The following is an 18,837-nucleotide window of genomic DNA, read 5'->3' on the forward strand; positions in this document are numbered from 1 at the left end:
GACAGCCCATCCCTAGTGAGGAGTACAAAAACAAGTGTGTCTTGCCTACAGTCAAGCATGGTGGTGGGAGTGTTATGGTCTGGGGCTGCATGAGTGCTGCCGGCACTGGGGAGCAGTTCATTGAGGGAACCATGAATGCCAACATGTACTGTGATATACTGAAGCAGAGCATGATCCCCTCCCTTTGAAGACTGGGCAGCAGGACAGTATTCCAACATGATAAGATGACCACTGCCTTGCTAAAGAAGCTGAGGTTAAAGGTGATGGACTGGCCAAGCATGTCTCCAGACCTAAACTTTATTGAGCATCTGTGGGTCATCCTCAAATGGAAGGTGGAGGAGTGCAAGGTCTCTAACATCCACCAGCTCTGTGATGTCATCATGGAGGAGTGGAAGCGTCACGTACCTCGTGGCGAGCCTGACCTGTAGAGAAAGACCTCCCGTATAACTCCGGCTCAAGGGCCGCTGGTATTGGGACAGCTGGCGCTGGAGCACGGTGGAGTAAGGGTGCCTAGGATAAGTCCTGAAGTCTGTGTAGATAGTGGCCAGGAACACACAGGCGGGAAGCCGGACTTGGCTGGTAGCGGACAGGAACGTAGCTGGTTCACAGGCAGGTCTTGGCAACAGACAGGCAGATCAGGTACAACAGCAGGCAGGAGAGTAGCCAGGTCACAGGCAGGTTTGGCAACAGGTAGGCAGATCAGGTGCAACAGCAGGCAAGAGAGTAGTCAGGGAGCAAGCTGGAACAGTATTCAAGAGTCAACACAGGTAACAAGATGTCAGGTAACACTGTAGACCAAGCAGCAACTAGCTGAGTCTGTGTTTAAATAGGCCATCTGGCGCGAGTTCTGATGACGACAGGTGCGTGCACGCACATGCGTGTTTACTTATGCGCCTGTGGCTGTTCTGTGTATACCTTTTTGGCGCTTGCATACAGGTGTGCACCTGAGAACATCAGCTGTACTCCATGGACGACCTCTCTGACAGGAAGAGGACTCCTTTGCTATGAAGCCCATAAAAAAGCTCTGGTACAACCAATTACCTTCAGAAGTCACATAATTAGTGAAACGATGTCCACCTGTGTGCAGTCTTAGCCCTTGTACACACGGTCGGAGAATCCGTCGGAATGTGTCCTATCGGACCATGTTGTCAGATAATCCGACTGTGTGTGGTATGCATTGGACTGATTCCGTCGGAATATCCGTTGGACCCAATTTTCCAACATGTTGGAAATATTTCCCGTCCAACTGGTTCGATCGGACATACTCCGATCATGTGTAGAGAATTTTGATCGGACCAAGTGCCACGCATGCTCAGATCAAATTCCTACATCAAAGCTATTGGCTACTAGCCTGAACGTAGTCCCATCGTAATGAAATTACGTCATCACGTTCTGAATGATCTGATTTTTTGACAACTAAGTCCGACCGTGTGTATGCAACAGTTTCGGACAAGATCCGACGGACAAAATCCGACGGGTTTGGTTGTCGAAATCTCCGACCGTGTGTACAGGGGCTAAGTGTCACATGATCTGTCATTACATATACACACCTTTTTGAAATGCCCTAGAGGCAGCAACACCTAAGCAAGAGGCACCACTTACTACACACTGCCATGAAGACCAAAGAACCCTCCAAACAAGTAAGGGACAATGTTGTTGAGAAGTACAAGTCAGGGTTGGATTATAAAAAAAATACAAATCTTTGATAATCCCTATGAGTACCATCAAATCTATTATAACTAAATGGAAAGAACATAGCACAACAGCAAACCTGCCAAGAGACAGCCGCACACCAAAACTCACGGAACAGGCAAGGAGGGCATTAATCATAAATGCAGTACAGAGACCTAAGGTAAAGCTGGAGGAGCTGCAGAGTTCCACAGCAAAGACTGGAGTATCTGTACTGTAAGGGATCTTCCCGGGGTAGGGTGTGTTTGGACACAGTTCACAGCAGACTTGGAATTTGATAAAGCAGATCTTGGCGTTTATTCGTGGTACAAACAGTCCAGCAAACAAAATATACAGCAACACCGTGCTTTCTAAGTACAACAAAAATAAAAGTCCTAGCCCGGCTGGGCGCTTACTAACAGGTTCTGCTCACCTATCTGACACTTACAAACACAGCGTCTTTCGCCTGGATATCGCAGGGTGAGTTTTAGCTCCAGCAGTGGCTGTGCTTGCAGCTTCCTTCAACACACAGATTGTTCATTCCCTGGCTGAGAAGCAACCACCTGCAGACCCTGCAGTGCCTTTAGCTTCCCAGGCTAATCAGGATCAAAGCTCACCTGATCCCAAACCCAGAACTGGATCGGGGGATGTGGAATGACAGGTCCCTCTACCAAACCTACCTGCCATTCCATATAAACCCAGGCCCGGCAAAATTAAATAACAACTCAGCAGCATATCGCTGCTGAGAAACTGATCCATCCTGGATTTACCATCTCACACTGTGTAGCAACCTAGGTGAGATGTACACCCCCTCAACCACTTCTCCAGTGACATGTCTACATATCCCCCCCCTCTTTTTCAGACCGGAGGGCTGAGCCTTTTGTCCCCACAGACAACTCACCCTTGACAATGCGTCAGCATTTGCCTGTAATTTCCCTGGCCTGTGTTCCACAGTGAAATTAAAGTTTTGTAGGGAGAGAAACCATCTAGTCACTCTTGCATTTCTCTCCTTGTTTAACTTCATCCATGTTAGGGGGGCATGGTCTGTCACCAACTTGAATTTCCTGCCTAGCAAGTAATACTTTAACGATTCTAGGGCCCACTTTACTGCCAAACATTCTCGCTCCACAATGGCATAATTTTTCTCGGCCGGGGTTAGTTTTCTACTCAAGTACGTCACTGGATGCTCCTCACCATTCACTACTTGTGAGAGTACTGCACCTAAGCCTGTGTTAGAGGCATCTGTCTGGACCAGAAATTCTCGCCTGAAATCGGGGGTAACTAACACAGGTGGTTGGCACAAGGCAGACTTAAGGCTTTGGAAAGCCTTCTCGGCCTCTGGGGTCCACGTGACCATTGCTGTCTTTCCGCCCTTTGTCAAGTCAGTTAGTGGAGCAGCAACTGAGGCAAAGTTCGGCACAAATCTACGGTAATACCCCGTAATACCCAGGAAAGCTCTAACCTGTTTCCTTGTCAGGGGTCTAGGCCAATTCTGTATTGCCTCAATTACCCCCAGAGCAAGCATACGTTTTACCTCGGCAGATACGGCTTCCCTACGTGCCTCGGGTATCCTATAGGGCTTAAGGTTTACTCTGCTTCTAGGCTCAGTTTCAATGTGATGATGGATGAGGTGTGTACGCCCTGGGAGGTCAGAGAACTTGTTTTTGTTTTTCTGTAAAAATTCCTGAGCCTCCTGTTTCTGTGACACTGATAGAGTATCACCTACCTTGACTGGAGGGATTGGTTGTGACAAATTATTAACAGTATTTGTCGCCCCCAAGGATTCCCTGTCTTTCCAGGGCTTGATCAAGTTTATGTGATAAACTTGGAAAGGCTTCCTTCTTCCTGGTTGGTGCACCTTGTAGTTCACCTCACTGACCTTTTCAACAATTTCATAGGGACCTTGCCACTTCGCCAAGAATTTACTCTCAACAGTGGGGACTAGTATAAGGACCCTATCGCCTGGGTTGAATGTCCTGATTCTTGCGGACCGGTTGTAAATTCTACTTTGGGCCTCTTGAGCTCTCTGGAGGTGTTCCCTTACCAGGGGCATTACAGTGGCTATACGGTCCTGCATTTGTGCTACATGCTCAATAACACTCTTGTATGGGGTGGACTCACTCTCCCATGTCTCTTTTGCAATGTCCAGTAGACCCCTAGGGTGACGACCATAGACCAACTCGAATGGTGAAAACCCTGTGGACGCTTGGGGCACTTCCCTAATAGAAAACATGAGGTAGGGTAATAAATGATCCCAGTCACGACCATCTTTTGCCACCACTTTCTTCAACATATGTTTCAAAGTTTTATTAAATCTCTCCACCAATCCGTCCGTCTGGGGGTGGTACACAGAGGTACGGATGTGTGAGATTTTAAATAGTCTGCATAATTCCTTCATTACTTTCGACATAAATGGCGTACCTTGGTCAGTTAGGATTTCTTTGGGGATCCCAGTCCTAGAGAACATATAAAACAACTCACGTGCAATTGTTTTAGATGCAGTGTTTCTTAAGGGTACAGCCTCAGGATAGCGGGTCGCATAATCCAGGACTACCAAAATATACTGGTGTCCTCTAGCTGACTTTACAATGGGACCCACTAAATCCATGGCAATACGCTCAAAAGGCACCTCTATAATAGGGAGCGAAACCAAAGGACTGCGAAAATGTGACACTGGGGCACTAACCTGACATGTGGGGCACGACTCACAGTATTTTTTAATGTCATCATATATGGCCGGCCAAAAAAACCTCTGGAGAACCCTCTCTCGCGTTTTGTCAGTCCCCAAGTGTCCCCCAAGAACATGGTTATGTGCCATGTCAAGCACCTGACGCCGGTACGGCTTAGGTACCAGAAGCTGTTCCACAATCTCATCCTTAACCTTATTAACCCTATAGAAAAGATCATTAGTCACCGAAAAATGTGGAAATCTTTTTTCAGCATCTGGTTCCTGAGGTACCCCATTCATTACAGCAACCTGCTCTCTCGCATTTTTGAGAGTGGGGTCCTGTAATTGTGCAGCCCCAAAATTATCTCTAGACACCTCTAAGTCTAGTATATTTTGCTCAGTGGGAGGAGCCTCCTCCTCCCCAGCCAGGACCTGTAAAGGAAAACAATCATTTTCATCCTGCATACTTTTATCATTCACAGTGGACAAGGCAACCACCTTAGAGGTATCCTCACTCCTTTTGGGGATTTTTCTTTTTTCCCAGAGAGCCCAGAATAATGGAAAATCGCGCCCCAATATTACATTATGCATGAGGTTTTTAACCACACCCACTTCATATTGTACGGTGCCTTGTTCAGTCCCGACTTTAGCCAGCACTATAGGGTACACTTTTGTATCACCATGTATGCACACAACACTCATATGCTTTTTAGACTCTAAGTCCCCAGTCACCAGGCTAGCATGCACCAAGGTTACAAGGCTTCCTGAGTCCATTAACGCTTTAACAGGAAAGTCATTGATTGTGATGTTGCAGATTTGCGGTTCAGTCTCTAGTCCAGGAACTGCAGCACAAGATGGTTCCGCAAATAGCGACTGACGCCGGCTAGCGTCACATTCCATGGGTTCAGAGGTAAGAGGGCAATGGGCCGACACGTGTCCCGCCTCATGGCATCTCCAACACTGGATAGGGCCTGGTCTCTTTGGCAAGGAGTCCTTTTCAGAGCCCCTTAGCCACCCGGGACCATCACCAGTCTTTTGTCCCTGAGACACCACTTGAGCCCTTTTCCCCCCATCAGCACCCCTCCACACTCCCCCAATAGATGGAAGTCTCTTACCAGCTGACGGCACAGATCTGGCGCTCCGGGGAGGTGAAGATGCTGCAGGAACATCACGGAGGTAGTCCTCAGTCGCCTGGAACCTCTCCACAAGGTTGACAAGTTCGTTTGCATTCTTAGGATCACCTTGTCCCACCCAGCGTTGCAAGTCAGTAGGAAGGGCTCGGAGGTAGCGATCCATCACGACCTTCTCTAGGATTTGTGCAGGAGTAGAAGTGTCTGGCTCCAACCACTTTCTTGCCAAATGGATTAGGTCATACATCTGGGACCTCGCTGATTTGTCCAGACTGTAGCTCCAGTTGCGTACCCTCCGGGCACGGACTGCAGTAGTAACTCCTAGTCGGGCAAGCATCTCCTCTTTTAGCCGAGTATAGTCCTTAACCTCTTGCTCACTGAGGTCATAGTAGGCCTTTTGAGGTTCACCTGTTAAATAGGGCGCAATTACCTCTGCCCACTCAGCGGCTGGTAACTTCTCTCGCTCAGCCACGCGCTCAAATACTGTTAGATAGGCCTCAACATCGTCCTCAGCAGTCATCTTTTGCAGCGCTTTCTGCACAGTCCTTCTCCCAGAAAAAATCTCTGGAGCGGCTCCCTCCATTGTGGGTGGATTAGCAACCACAGGCGCCTCTCGATTTACTATCAGGTGCTCGATAAGTTGTTGTTGGCTTTGGCGCAAAGCTTGCAACTCTTCCTTATGCATCCGCTGTTGTGCAGCCATCATCTGCTGTTGTGCAGCCATGGACTGTTCATGTCGTCTATTGGCCTCTGTCTGCGCCTGCTGTTGTGCAGCCATCATCTGCTGTTGTTCAGCCATGGACTGTTCATGTCGTCTATTGGCCTCTGTCTGAGCCTGCTGTTGTTGCAAACTCACTTGCATAAACTGCTTCAGCATCTCCTCCATGTTGCTGGACTGTTTTTGGAGTGTAGTTGCAGCTTTCACCCAGGACATCAGCAGCTGTAGCCAAGTCTGTCCACACCGTTGCCCCTAGCAACCGCGTTGCCCGCTACCTCCACCAATTGTAAGGGATCTTCCCGGGGTAGGGTGTGTTTGGACACAGTTCACAGCAGACTTGGAATTTGATAAAGCAGATCTTGGCGTTTATTCGTGGTACAAACAGTCCAGCAAACAAAATATACAGCAACACCGTGCTTTCTAAGTACAACAAAAATAAAAGTCCTAGCCCGGCTGGGCGCTTACTAACAGGTTCTGCTCACCTATCTGACACTTACAAACACAGCGTCTTTCGCCTGGATATCGCAGGGTGAGTTTTAGCTCCAGCAGTGGCTGTGCTTGCAGCTTCCTTCAACACACAGATTGTTCATTCCCTGGCTGAGAAGCAACCACCTGCAGACCCTGCAGTGCCTTTAGCTTCCCAGGCTAATCAGGATCAAAGCTCACCTGATCCCAAACCCAGAACTGGATCGGGGGATGTGGAATGACAGGTCCCTCTACCAAACCTACCTGCCATTCCATATAAACCCAGGCCCGGCAAAATTAAATAACAACTCAGCAGCATATCGCTGCTGAGAAACTGATCCATCCTGGATTTACCATCTCACACTGTGTAGCAACCTAGGTGAGATGTACACCCCCTCAACCACTTCTCCAGTGACATGTCTACAGTACATAGAACGACAATAAGCTCCATAGAGTTGGGCTTTATGGCAAAGTGGCCAGAAGAAAGCCATTACTTTCATCAAAAAACAAAATGGCATGTTTTGAGTTTGGGAAAAGGCATGTGGGAGACTCCTAAAATGTATGGGGGAAGGTGCTCTGGTCTGATGAAACAAAAATTTTACTTTTTGACCATCAAAGAAACAGTGAAACATGGTGGTGGTAGTATCATGCTGAGGGAATGTTGTTCAGCAGTCTGGACTGGAAAACAGGTCAGAGTTGAAGGAAAGATGGATGGGGCTAAATACAAGGATATTCTTGAGCAAAACCTGTACCACTCTGTGTGTGATTTGAGGCAAGGACGGAGGTTCACCTTCCAGCAGGACAATGACCCCAAACACACTGCCAAAGCAACACTTGAGTGATTTAAGGGGAAATATGTACAGTAAATGTGTTGGAATGGCCTAGTTAAATCTCAAACCTCAATCCAATAGAAAATCTGTGGTCAGACTTAAAGACTGCTGTTCACAAGTGCAAACCATCCAACTTGAAGGAGCTGGAGCAGTTTTGCAAGGAGGAATGGGCAAAAATCCCAGTGGTAAAATGTGGCAAGCTCATGCAGACTTATCCAAAGTGACTTAATTACAGGTTGTGAGGCAGCAAAACACAAAAAATGCCAGGGGGGTGAATACTTTTGCAAGGGGCTGAGAAATTGGGCCTTAGGCACTGGTACTGGTGTGATGACACTGCAAACCCTCACAGATAGTCTAGTTGCAGCGCAGGAATGAGCCCTGCTGCAAAGTATTGAATCAAAAATTGTAATTACATGCCCCCGTTAAACAGGGGCTGAAAAATTGGGCCTTAGGCACTGGTGCTGGTGCCAAGACACTGCAATCTCTTACAGATACTCTAGTTGGAGCGCAGGAATGAGCCCTGCTTCAAAGTATTGCATCAAAAATAGTAATTACAAGCCCCTGTTAAACAGGGGCTGAAAAATTTGGCCTTAGCCACTGGTGTCGGCGCCCAGAACCAAAAATGTTCTTCCATGCTATCAGCAGAATCATTGAGGAGGAAGAGGATAGTCAGTCAGCATAACAGGATAGTTACTCAGTATAGGCAGTCTTGAAGGGATCTCACATTTCAAAAAAATAATTTGGTTACATCAGTTTCAGGTGCTTGGTAGCTGGTGGTGATCCAAGACTGATTCATCTTTATGAAGGTTAGACGATCAACCGAGTCGGTGGACAGGCATACCCTGTGATCAGTTACAAAGCCTCCAGCAGCACTGAATGTGCGTTCCAAAAGAACGCTGGATGCAGGACAGGCCAGTAGCTCAATTGCATACTATGCAAGCTCTGGCCAGTAATCCATCCTGAAGACCCAGTAACCCAAAGGATTTTCGGTGGGAAAGGTGTCCAAGTCTGATCTTGCCCCTAGGTATTCCTGCACCATGTAAATCAGATGCTGGCAATGGTTGCTGAAACCGATCATACCTTAATAAAAAATTGTCTGAACGCATTGGTCAGACGGCCACCTTCTCCACCGCTCCTTCTGTGACTGACTGAAGCCACAGCAACACGTTGTCCAGGACCATTAATTGTAACCTCCCAGTCTCTGGGAAGGCATTACACAGACCTTTCTACAAGGCCTCCCGAAGATGTCTCATCCTCTGCTCCCTCTGTGATGGCAAGATAAGGTCCGCAACCTTACCCTTGTACCATGGATCAAGGAGAGTTGCCAGCCAGTAATGATCCCTCTCCTTGATCCGCTGAATACGAGGATCCTTCCGCAGGCTTTGCAGGATCAGGGAGGCCATGCAGCATAAGTTAGCTGAAGCATTTGGTCCAGAGTCCTCTGGGTCACTAAGGACGATTCGCAGCCACCTCCTCCCAGCCTCGTACAAGTCCACGGTTTTCTTGGGACTGTAAATGATCCCTAAAAGATTGCTGCTGATGCTGAGTGCCAGGCTCCACCTCCATGCTGACACAATTGTGTGATCAGCGGGCCAGCAGGTACACTGTCTGGATAAAGGGGGCCTTGAGAGGCAAAGAAGTCCTCCTCTGCCTGCCTCTGTTCTGCCTCAAGTGCCCTGTCCATTATTCCATGCAGCATGTGCTCCAACAGGTGGACAAGAGGGACAGTGTCACTGATGCATGTACTGTCACTCCTCACCATCCTCGTGGCCTCCTCAAATGGTGACAGGACAGTGCATGCCCCCTGATCATAGCCCACTGGTGTGGCGGAAAAAAAAACGAGCTCCCTGACCCTGTCCTGGTGCCGCAGTCACACAGGTACTCATTGATGGCCCTTTGCTGCATGTCACAGATTAGACGGTTCTTGGGCAATTCCTTTTAGAGGTCAGTCAGCCGAGCGCTCGCATTATATGACTGGTGGAAATGCACACATACTTTCCTGGCCTGCCTTAGGACACCCTGTAAGCCTGGGTACCTGCCCAAGAACCGTGGCACCACCAAGTTAAGGACGTGAGCCAGACAGGGCACATGGGTCAGTTGTCTCTGTCGGAGGGTGGAGAGGAGGTTGGTGCCATTGTCGCAAACCACCATTCCTGGCTTAAACTGGCATGGTGTCAACCACCTCTCAGCCTGCCCTTGCAGAGATGACACAATCTCTGCCCCAGTGTGGCTCCTGTCCCCCAAGCACACCAGCGCAAGCACAGCATGGCATCTTCTTGCCTGCGTACTTGCATAGCCCCTTGAATGCCTACAGAGCACCGCTGGTTCCGAGGACAAAGCACAGGAAGAGGCCATGGAGGAAGAAGAAGAGGAGGGGGTGGAGGAGAGAGGTGTGTCAGAATCACCAGTGGTAGCATTTTGGAGGCGTGGTGGTGGAACAACCTCCAACACTACTGCACCTTGTTCTGCATCTTTCCCAGCTGCCAGCAGAGTCACCCAATGCGTCGTGAAAGATAGGCAACGCCTCTGTCCATGCCTGCTGGACCATGAGTCAGCAGTAATATGCACCTTACTGCTGACCGTCCTGTCCAGCGAGGCATGGACATTGCCTTCCACATGCTGGTATAGAGCCAGAAACACCTTCCATGAGAAAAAGTGGCGTTTGAGAACCTGTCACTGAGGAACCGCACATTGCACAAACTCAGGGAGCCGAGTCTACCAACTGAAAAGGCAGCAGTTGGAGTGCTAGCAATTTAGCCAAGCTAGCATTCAACTGCTGGGCATGTGGATGACTGGGAGTGAACTTGTTTTTCGGCGAAAATTTGCCTGGTACAATCGGATGTCGATGTATGGATAGCAGATTGCCCGCAAGTACTTGGCTGTGACACACCTAATTCCACACCTTCATTCCTCTCAGTGTAGGTTTCAGAGAGGACTGAAGATATAGTGGGGTTGGAGATCCCAGCTGATGAGGAGCAAGGAGAGGTCCGCTTTGTTCTTTGGTGTGGGTCTTTTAGGTACGCTTGCCAAATATCTGTATGACAGGTCGACATATGTCTGGTCAAGCATGTGGTGCCCAAGCGACTGATGTTTTGGCCACGCAAGATACGCTTGAGACATATGTTGCAAATAGTAGCAATGCGATCTGATGCACTTGTCTCAAAAAAAGCCCACACCAAAGAACTTTTGGAATAACGCGCAGAGACAGCAGCGCTCTGCACATACGGAGCTCTGCGGTGTTATGCAGTCGGTGTGCTGCCCTTAAGCTGGCCCCTGGAGGACATCTTGCCTCATTGGAGATGTGCCTCCTCCTCCTCCTCTTCTCTCCTATCAGGCACCCACGTGGAGTCAGTGACCTCATCACCCCCTCCCTCCTCATCACTGGAGCAAACCTGGCAGTATGCTGCAGCTGGGGGAACATGACTGCCAGATTGCTGTCCTTCTTGGGCACCCCCTCTCTCTGGGCTCACGTTACTGCCTTCCTCTAGCTGGGTACCATTATCAGAGCCTTCAAAACACTGGGCATCCTCCTGGAGCATGTACCCAACACTCTGGTCAAACAGTTCGGGGGACTCCTCAGGAGGACATGTTGGGGCTAGGGAAGGAGTGACTGATGCCATTGAGCCTAGGTAAGAGTCTGTGTTGGCAGCTGCTTTGCCAGACAAAGTACCCTGAGCCAGGGTGAGAGAGGAAAAAGACGGCTTGGTCACCCACGTATTTGGCATGTTGCGGCCCAACACGGCCAGCTGCCGAAAAAAAGGACGAGCGTGTGCCACGGCCACGTGCTGATGAGGATGCACTGTGTCCATGACCAGCACTGTTGCATTCTAGACACAGAGACTGCTTTCCCTCGAGCCTGTATTTGTATGAGAACGCCGGCGATTGTATTCAGGTAAAGCTTTAGGTGTACACTGTGCGAAGGACACTAGAACAAGATACTGCAGCTCCCTGCCTGTATTTGTATGAGAATGCCGGCAATTGTATTCAGGTAAAGCTTTAGGTGCACACTGTGCAAAGGACACTAAAACAAAATACTGCAGCTCCCTGCCTGCATTTGTATGAGAACGCCGGCAATTGTATTCAGGTAAAGTTTTAGGTGCACACTGTGCAAAGGACACTAAAACAAAATACTGCAGCTCCCTGCCTGTATTTGTATGAGAATTCCGGCAATTGTATTCAGGTAAAGCTTTAGGTGCACACTGTGCAAAGGTCATAGTAAACTAAGTGAAAATAGTGCAGCTTCCTGCCTGCCAGTATATTATGAAGAGAATAACAGGAACAGATCTATCTACATAGTTACATAGTTAGTAAGGTTTAATAAAGACACCAGTCCATCCAGTTCAACCTGAGTGAGTGTCTACAATTGTCCCTATCCCTGTAGATTGCACACTCACATCAGTCCCTTCCCTCAAGGAGCCCACACTCCAAGGTCCCCATTCATATACTAGCGCCAATTTTTTTTTTGGAAGAAGCCAATTAACCTACCTGCATGTCTTTGGAGTGTGGGAGGAAACCGGAGTACCCAGAGGAAACCCACGCAGGCACAGGGAGAACATGCAAACTCCAGGCAGGTAATGTTGTGGTTGGGATTCAAACCAGCGACCCTTTTTACTGCTAGGCAAGAGTGCTAACCACTACACCACTGTTTTAAACTGAATACAGTGTATAAATATATATAGCACACCTGGGTGTGCATATATATATACTCTACACACTGTAACTGAAGCTAACTGACTTGCCTTTTCTATCTAACTTAAATCAAATGACACTGTCTCTCTGTCTATCTCTCTCCACCACCCCAACACACTACACAAGACCGCCACGCAGTATGGGGCTTGTACTAACTCCTCTGAGACATAATTTCCCAAAACCACCCTGGCTTTGGCCAATCATGGCTCTCCTTTTTCTGCGCTGTGATTGGCCAAAGCATGCTGGTCATAGTGCATGCTTGGCCAATCAGCAGCCAGCAATGCACTGCGATGCGCAGTAAATTATGGGCCGTGACGCGCCACTCGAATTTGGCGCGAACGGCCCATAACATTCGGAATTCGCCGAACGCGTGAACAGAAGATGTTTGAGTCAAACATGGGTTTAACTCGAACATGAAGCTCATCCCTAGTCACGAAGTGTTTCAGCTGGGAGTACCTCCATTCATCTATCACCATTAAATCTTTTTTGTGTTTTAGTTCCTGTAGTGTATTTATTTTCCCTTTTTCCATTATGCCTTTAAATTGTGCATTTTCATTTTTTTTATTCATTCCCCAAACCACTGCCCTGGTGTAAAAAAAAATTAGTTTAGTTATGAGTTAAATTCCCATTTTTCCTGTGTGTGCATGTGATACCAGATTGCAAGTCATTTTTGTGTTATTTGATGTGTGTTCTCACTTAATTCTCTAAATAGTGGTGGTATCCATATAATCTTCCCCAGTGATTCATTACTTATAATTACTTAGCGTTTTCCAGTTTCACCCATCTTTTTTCTTTGTTATTTTTTTACCCATTCTAACCCCCGTGAAAGCAATACTGCGTTATGATACTTTTTTTGAATCAGGTACCCCCAGTCCTCCTTGCCGTTTATCTTCATTCAGAACCAAGAGGCTTATCCTTGGCTTCTTTCTTTGCCATATAAACCTTGATATGTTTTTTTAATGTCCTAAAATAAACCTGTGGGAGAGGGATCGGTAACATTTGCATTTTATACAAGATCTTCGGAAAAATTAGCATTTTAGTGATATTTACTCTTCCTATCCAGGAAAGATACCTTGTTACAGGTTTGTTTATTTCTGTTTTTATTTCGTTCAGTAGGGGGATAAAATTTATTCGATATTTTGTCCCTGTGGTGGGTGCTATTTTTACTCCTAGATACTTTAATTACACTTTTTTTCCATGTGAATGGGAACTCTCGTTTCAAAACCAGCTCTTCCTGTTTCCTCACGTTAATGTTCAGAATCTCTGATTTAGAGGGGGTTCATTTTAAGATTTGATATTTCTCCTTAAGACTTAAGTAGCTTCATTAAATTGGGCAATGTTATCCTAGGCCTATCTACGTAAAACAGAATGTCATCTGCGTACGTTATTATTTTATGTTCCTTGTCCCCTATACTAATTCCCCTGGTATCTGGGTTCTTTCTAATCCCTGCTAGGAGTGGTTTCAATGACAGCACAAATAATAGAGGGGACAGGGGTGCACCCCTGTTTAGTTTCATTATACATCTCGAAAGGTAACGATGTCCCATTGATCTTTACCCTAGCTATGGGATGGTTGTATAATGCCTTAATCCAGTGGGTCATCCTTGGTCCCACTCCCATTGCCTCCAGGGCACTCATCATTAGGGATGAGCTTTGAGTTTGAGACAAACGTAAGTTCCACTCGAACATCGGCTGTTTGATCGTTCGTTGAATATCGAACATTATGGCCCGTTCGCACCAAATTCGGGTGGCGCGTCACGTCCCAAATTGCACTGCGTCATCGCAGTGGTTTGCTGGCTGGTGATTGGCCAAGCATGCACTATGACCCGCATGCTTTGGCCAATCACAGCCCTGTAAGCAAACAGAGCCATAATTGGCCAAAGGCAGGGTGCCTTTGGCCAATTATGGCTCAGAGGATTAAGTACACGCCCCACACTATATAAGGCCGCCTGCACGTCGGCCGTGTGTAGTATGTTCCAGCATAGAGAGAGAGAGTATCATTTCATTTAATTTAGACAGCGCACACATGCAAAACTAACATTTGAGAACATGAGGTCTCCACCATGACACAGGTGGTCACTAATGAGAGGTACTTACTGAGGGAGTGGGGTGCTCCACCCAACAGGATTTGGCCAGAATCCATACAATAGACAAACAAGATATTTGGGGGGCACACCCTAAATAAATGCATAAAGATGGTGCTGCCATAAGACTATACAACAGAACAAAAATATTACAGCTCACACATGCAAAACTAACATTTACCTCTAGCAAGGCTTTTTAAAAACATCTAGACATTTTCAAAAAACATTATCAAAAAATATGGGGATTTGGTCACACTATATTGCTATACGGTGCTTAAGCCCACTTACTGCGCAAAGTACACCATAATTAGTGGGCCCTACACTATCCATAGACTAGGAGATCCTGCTTCTCTGAACCATGGGAGCTATACTCCTCTATATGGAAGAACATGAGGTCTCCACCATGACGCAGGTGATCACTAATGAGAGGTACTTACTGAGGGAGTGGGGTGCTCCACCCAACAGGATTTGGTCAGAATCCATACAATAGACAAACAAGATATTTGGGGGGCACACCCTAAATAAATGCATAAAGATGGTGCTGCCATAAGACTATACAACAGAACAAAAATATTACAGCTCACACATGCAAAACTAACATTTACCTCTAGCAAGGCTTTTTAAAAACATCTAGACATTTTCAAAAAACATTATCAAAAAATATGGGGATTTGGTCACACTATATTGCTATACGGTGCTTAAGCCCACTTACTGCGCAAAGTACACCATAATTAGTGGGCCCTACACTATCCATAGACTAGGAGATCCTGCTTCTCTGAACCATGGGAGCTATACTCCTCTATATGGAAGAACATGAGGTCTCCACCATGACGCAGGTGATCACTAATGAGAGGTACTTACTGTTTACAATTAAATCACACTTGTTTATTAAATAAAAATAAAAAGGTAAATAGAGTAAGTGTAGTCAAAGCATAGCCAGAGTCCAGTAACCGGATCGAGTAGTCAGCCAGTCCAGAGTTCAATAACCAGATTGGGTAATCAGCCAGGCCAGAAGTCAGGGATCCAAGTGGAGCAACAGCAAGCAGGATAAGGAGCCAGAAGGGATGTCAGCAAACCAGTCTTTAAACAGAACCACAGGAGATGGTTTCTTGTGATGTGACCAAGGCAAAGGCAGAGATGAAGTGAGTTGGACAGCTTTAAGTAGGCGGATCAGACGAGCAGGATCAGGAACAGCTGGGTAACTGTGAAGAGAGATGAGAGCTGGAAATTAGCTGACAGCTGAGCAGCCAGCCCAGAGAAGGAAGGGCTAACCCAGCCCTGACAGTACCCCCTCCTCAATGACCTCACTCCCTCGGAGAGCCACTGGGCTTGAGGGGAAAACGTCTATGGAACTTGTGGAGGAAGACAGTGGCATGTACATCCGAGGATGAAACCCAGGAGCGTTTCTCCAGACTGTACCCCTTTCAATGCACCAGGTACTGTATGCGCCCATGAAACCTATGGGAGTCAACAATGGATTGTACCTCATACTCCTCATGGTTCTCAACCTGAATAGGGTGAGGACGTGGCACCAATGGGGTAAATCGGTTACAGACCAATGGTTTCAATAAGGAGACATGATACACATTAGAGAGGCGCATACTAGGAGTAAAGTCCAACGCATAAGCCACTGGGTTAATCCTGCTAAGGATATGGAAAGGCCCAATAAACCAAGGTGCAAACTTCAGTGAGGGAACACGAAGCCGGAGGTTGCGGGATGACAGCCAGACCCTGTCCCCAACCTGGTAGGAAGGCGCAGGCAGCCGCCTGTGGTCAGCATGGAGTCTGTACCTATCATTAGCATGACGCAAAGCCTCCTGGACTTGTACCCAAGTGGAACGAAGACCACGGAGATGCTCCTCTAGCACAGAAATACTCTGCGGCACAAACGAGTCAGGCAACAAGGAAGCTTGGAAACCATAATTCGCCATAAATGGAGACAATCAGGAGGCAGAATTCAAGGCACTGTTGTGAGCAAACTCTGCCGATGGTAATAGGTCAGACCAGTTGTTATGGTGGCCAGAAATATAGCAACGTAGGAATTGCTCCAAGGACTGATTGGCTCGCTCTGCGGACCCATTAGATAAGTGATAAGCAGAAGAGAATGCAAGTTGGATTCCCAACTGTGCAGAAAAGGCTCGCCAGAATGGAGACAAACTGACTGCCCCTGTCCGAGACAATAACCTTGGGTAACCCATGTAAGCGAAAGATCTCCTGAGCAAAAATGGAAGCCAGTTCCTTAGAGGTAGGCAACTTCTTAAGTGGAATATGATGACACATCTTTGAGAACCAGTCAACCACCATAAGGATAACAGTGTTGCCTTGGGAGTTGGGCATCTCCACAATGAAATCCATTGACAGGTGAGTCCAGGGCCCCTCTCCACTGGGTATGGGTTGTAGGAGGCCCACTGGAAGGTGTCGTGGAGTCTTACTCTGAGCACACATGTGACAGGCAGCTACGAAGGCAGTAACGTCAGCCCTTAGACTAGGCCACCAGAATTGTTGGGAAATGGCCCAAAAGAGTTGATTCTTCCCAGGATGGCCAGCTGCCTTGGGAGAATGGTAAGTCTGGAGCACAGCAGTATGGAGACTCTCTGGGACAAAGCAGCGGACACAAGGTTTCTCAGGAGGAGCATGGACCTGAGGAGCAAGAATTTTGTCACCCAAAGGAGAAGTAAGACTGGTGCGAACCGTAGCCAAGATACGATCAGGAGAAATCGTAGGAACCGGAACCGACTCCGACTTGGAAGTGGAGGAAAATTGTAGTGACAAGGCATCAGCCCTTACATTCTTAGTACCGTGTAAGAATGAGACAACGTAATTAAAGCTCGACAAGAAAAGAGCCCATCGCGCCCTTCTGAGAGAATGGCTTAGCCTCAGACAAGAATGTAAGATTCTTATGGTCAGTAAGAATAAGAACTCGGCACAGTGGTACCTTCAAGGAGATGTCTCCATTCTTTCAGGGCTAAAATGATCGCCAACATCTCTCTGTCACCAATCTCATAATTGCACTCCGCAGGTGACAATTTCTTTGAAAAGTAGCCACACGGATGCATAGCATTCTCAGAGTTAGGACGTTGAGACAGAAGGGTGCCAACTCCCGTCTCAGAAGCATCAACTTCTAGGATAAAAGGCAACATAAGATCAGGAGATACCAACACAGGAGCAGAAACAAAGGCAGCCTTGAGACTCTCAAAAGTCTTAATGGACTCCGGAGACCAACTCTGTGGGTTATCGTCCTTTCTAGTCACATCAGTCAGGGGCTTGACCAGAGACGAGAAGTTACGAATAAACTTCCGATAGTAGTTGGCAAAGCCCAGGAAACTCTGCAGAGGACATAAACCCACGGGTCGAGACCACTGTAGGACTGCCGAAAGTTTCTCTGGGTCCATCAAAAAACCAGCAGTGGAAATTACATAACCCAGGAATGTAACCTGTTCATGATGGAACTTGCACTTCTCCAGTTTACAATAGAGATTTTTCTCTCTCAGTTTCTGAAGCACACGACAGACATCTGTGTGGTGACTCTCCAGGGACTTGAAAAATATGAGGATATCATCAAGATAAACCACCACACATAACTGCAACAAATCTTAGAAGGCATTGTTAATAAATTCATGGAAAACTGCCGGGACATTACAAAGGCCAAAAGGCATTACCAGGTACTCATAATGGCCTGTTCTGGTATTAAACGCAGTTTTCCACTTGTCGCCCTCCTTAATGCACAGGAGATTGTATGCCCCTCTCAAGTCAAGCTTTGTGAAAACCGTTGCTCCCTTGAGGCAGTCAAATAACTTCACAAAGAAGAAACCAGCAGGAGACGAGGATTTGTGGATGAAACCTTGAGAAAATGCGTGAGCAACATACGCCTCCATGGCCTTATCCTTCAATACCGACAAAGGGTAAACCTGGCCATGAGGAGGTATGGCACCAGGTTCAAGGTCAATTGCGCAATCATAAGACCGGGGTGGAGGCAAACTACCAGCTTGACCTTTGTCAAAGTCATCGCTAAAATCACGGTACTCCTCTGGCAGGGAGGAGAGTGAAGAGGTGCACAGCACCTTGGATACCTTCAGGAAGCATGTCTCACTGCATTGTGGTGACCAGGAGAGAACCTCAGCACGGAGCCAAACAAAAGAGGGGTTGTGCCTCTGTAAACAAGGATAACCAATAACCAGAGGAAACCTGGGTGAGGAAATAACTTGGAATTGGATTATCTCATGGTGAAGAGCCCCTACGGCCATGGACAACGGAACCGTCTCATGAGTCACATGGGCAGGCTGTAAAGGTCTCCCATCAAGAGCCTCAATGGCAAGTGGAGTGTCACGCAGCTGCAGCGGAATCGAGTGCTGCGAAACGAATGCAGCATCAATGAACATGCCTGCAGCCCCAGAGTCGATGAGAGCCTGTATCTTGATGGACAACTTAGCCCAAGAAAGGGTGACCAAAACCAGGGGCTTATCCTTCTGGATAACTGGGGACGAAACAATGCCACCTAAGGTCTGTCCATGACAGGACCTCAAGGTTCGGGTGTTCCCTGGACGGGTAGGACAAGACTTCAAAAAGTGACCTGCCTGGCCACCAT

General features: G+C 47.5%; 1 long non-coding RNA gene across 1 annotated transcript in view; it reads right to left on the minus strand.

Moving 5' to 3' along the window:
- The window catches only part of LOC143990333 (uncharacterized), a 147,195-nt gene that overhangs the window by 93,350 nt on the left and 35,008 nt on the right, over nucleotides 1-18,837 (minus strand). The gene's annotated exons all lie outside the window — the stretch shown is intronic.

This window comes from Lithobates pipiens, unplaced genomic scaffold (assembly GCF_037356315.1).
Source record: "Lithobates pipiens isolate NorthernLeopardFrog02 unplaced genomic scaffold, aLitPip1_a1.2 Scaffold_18, whole genome shotgun sequence".
NCBI classification, from domain to species: Eukaryota; Metazoa; Chordata; class Amphibia; order Anura; family Ranidae; genus Lithobates; species Lithobates pipiens.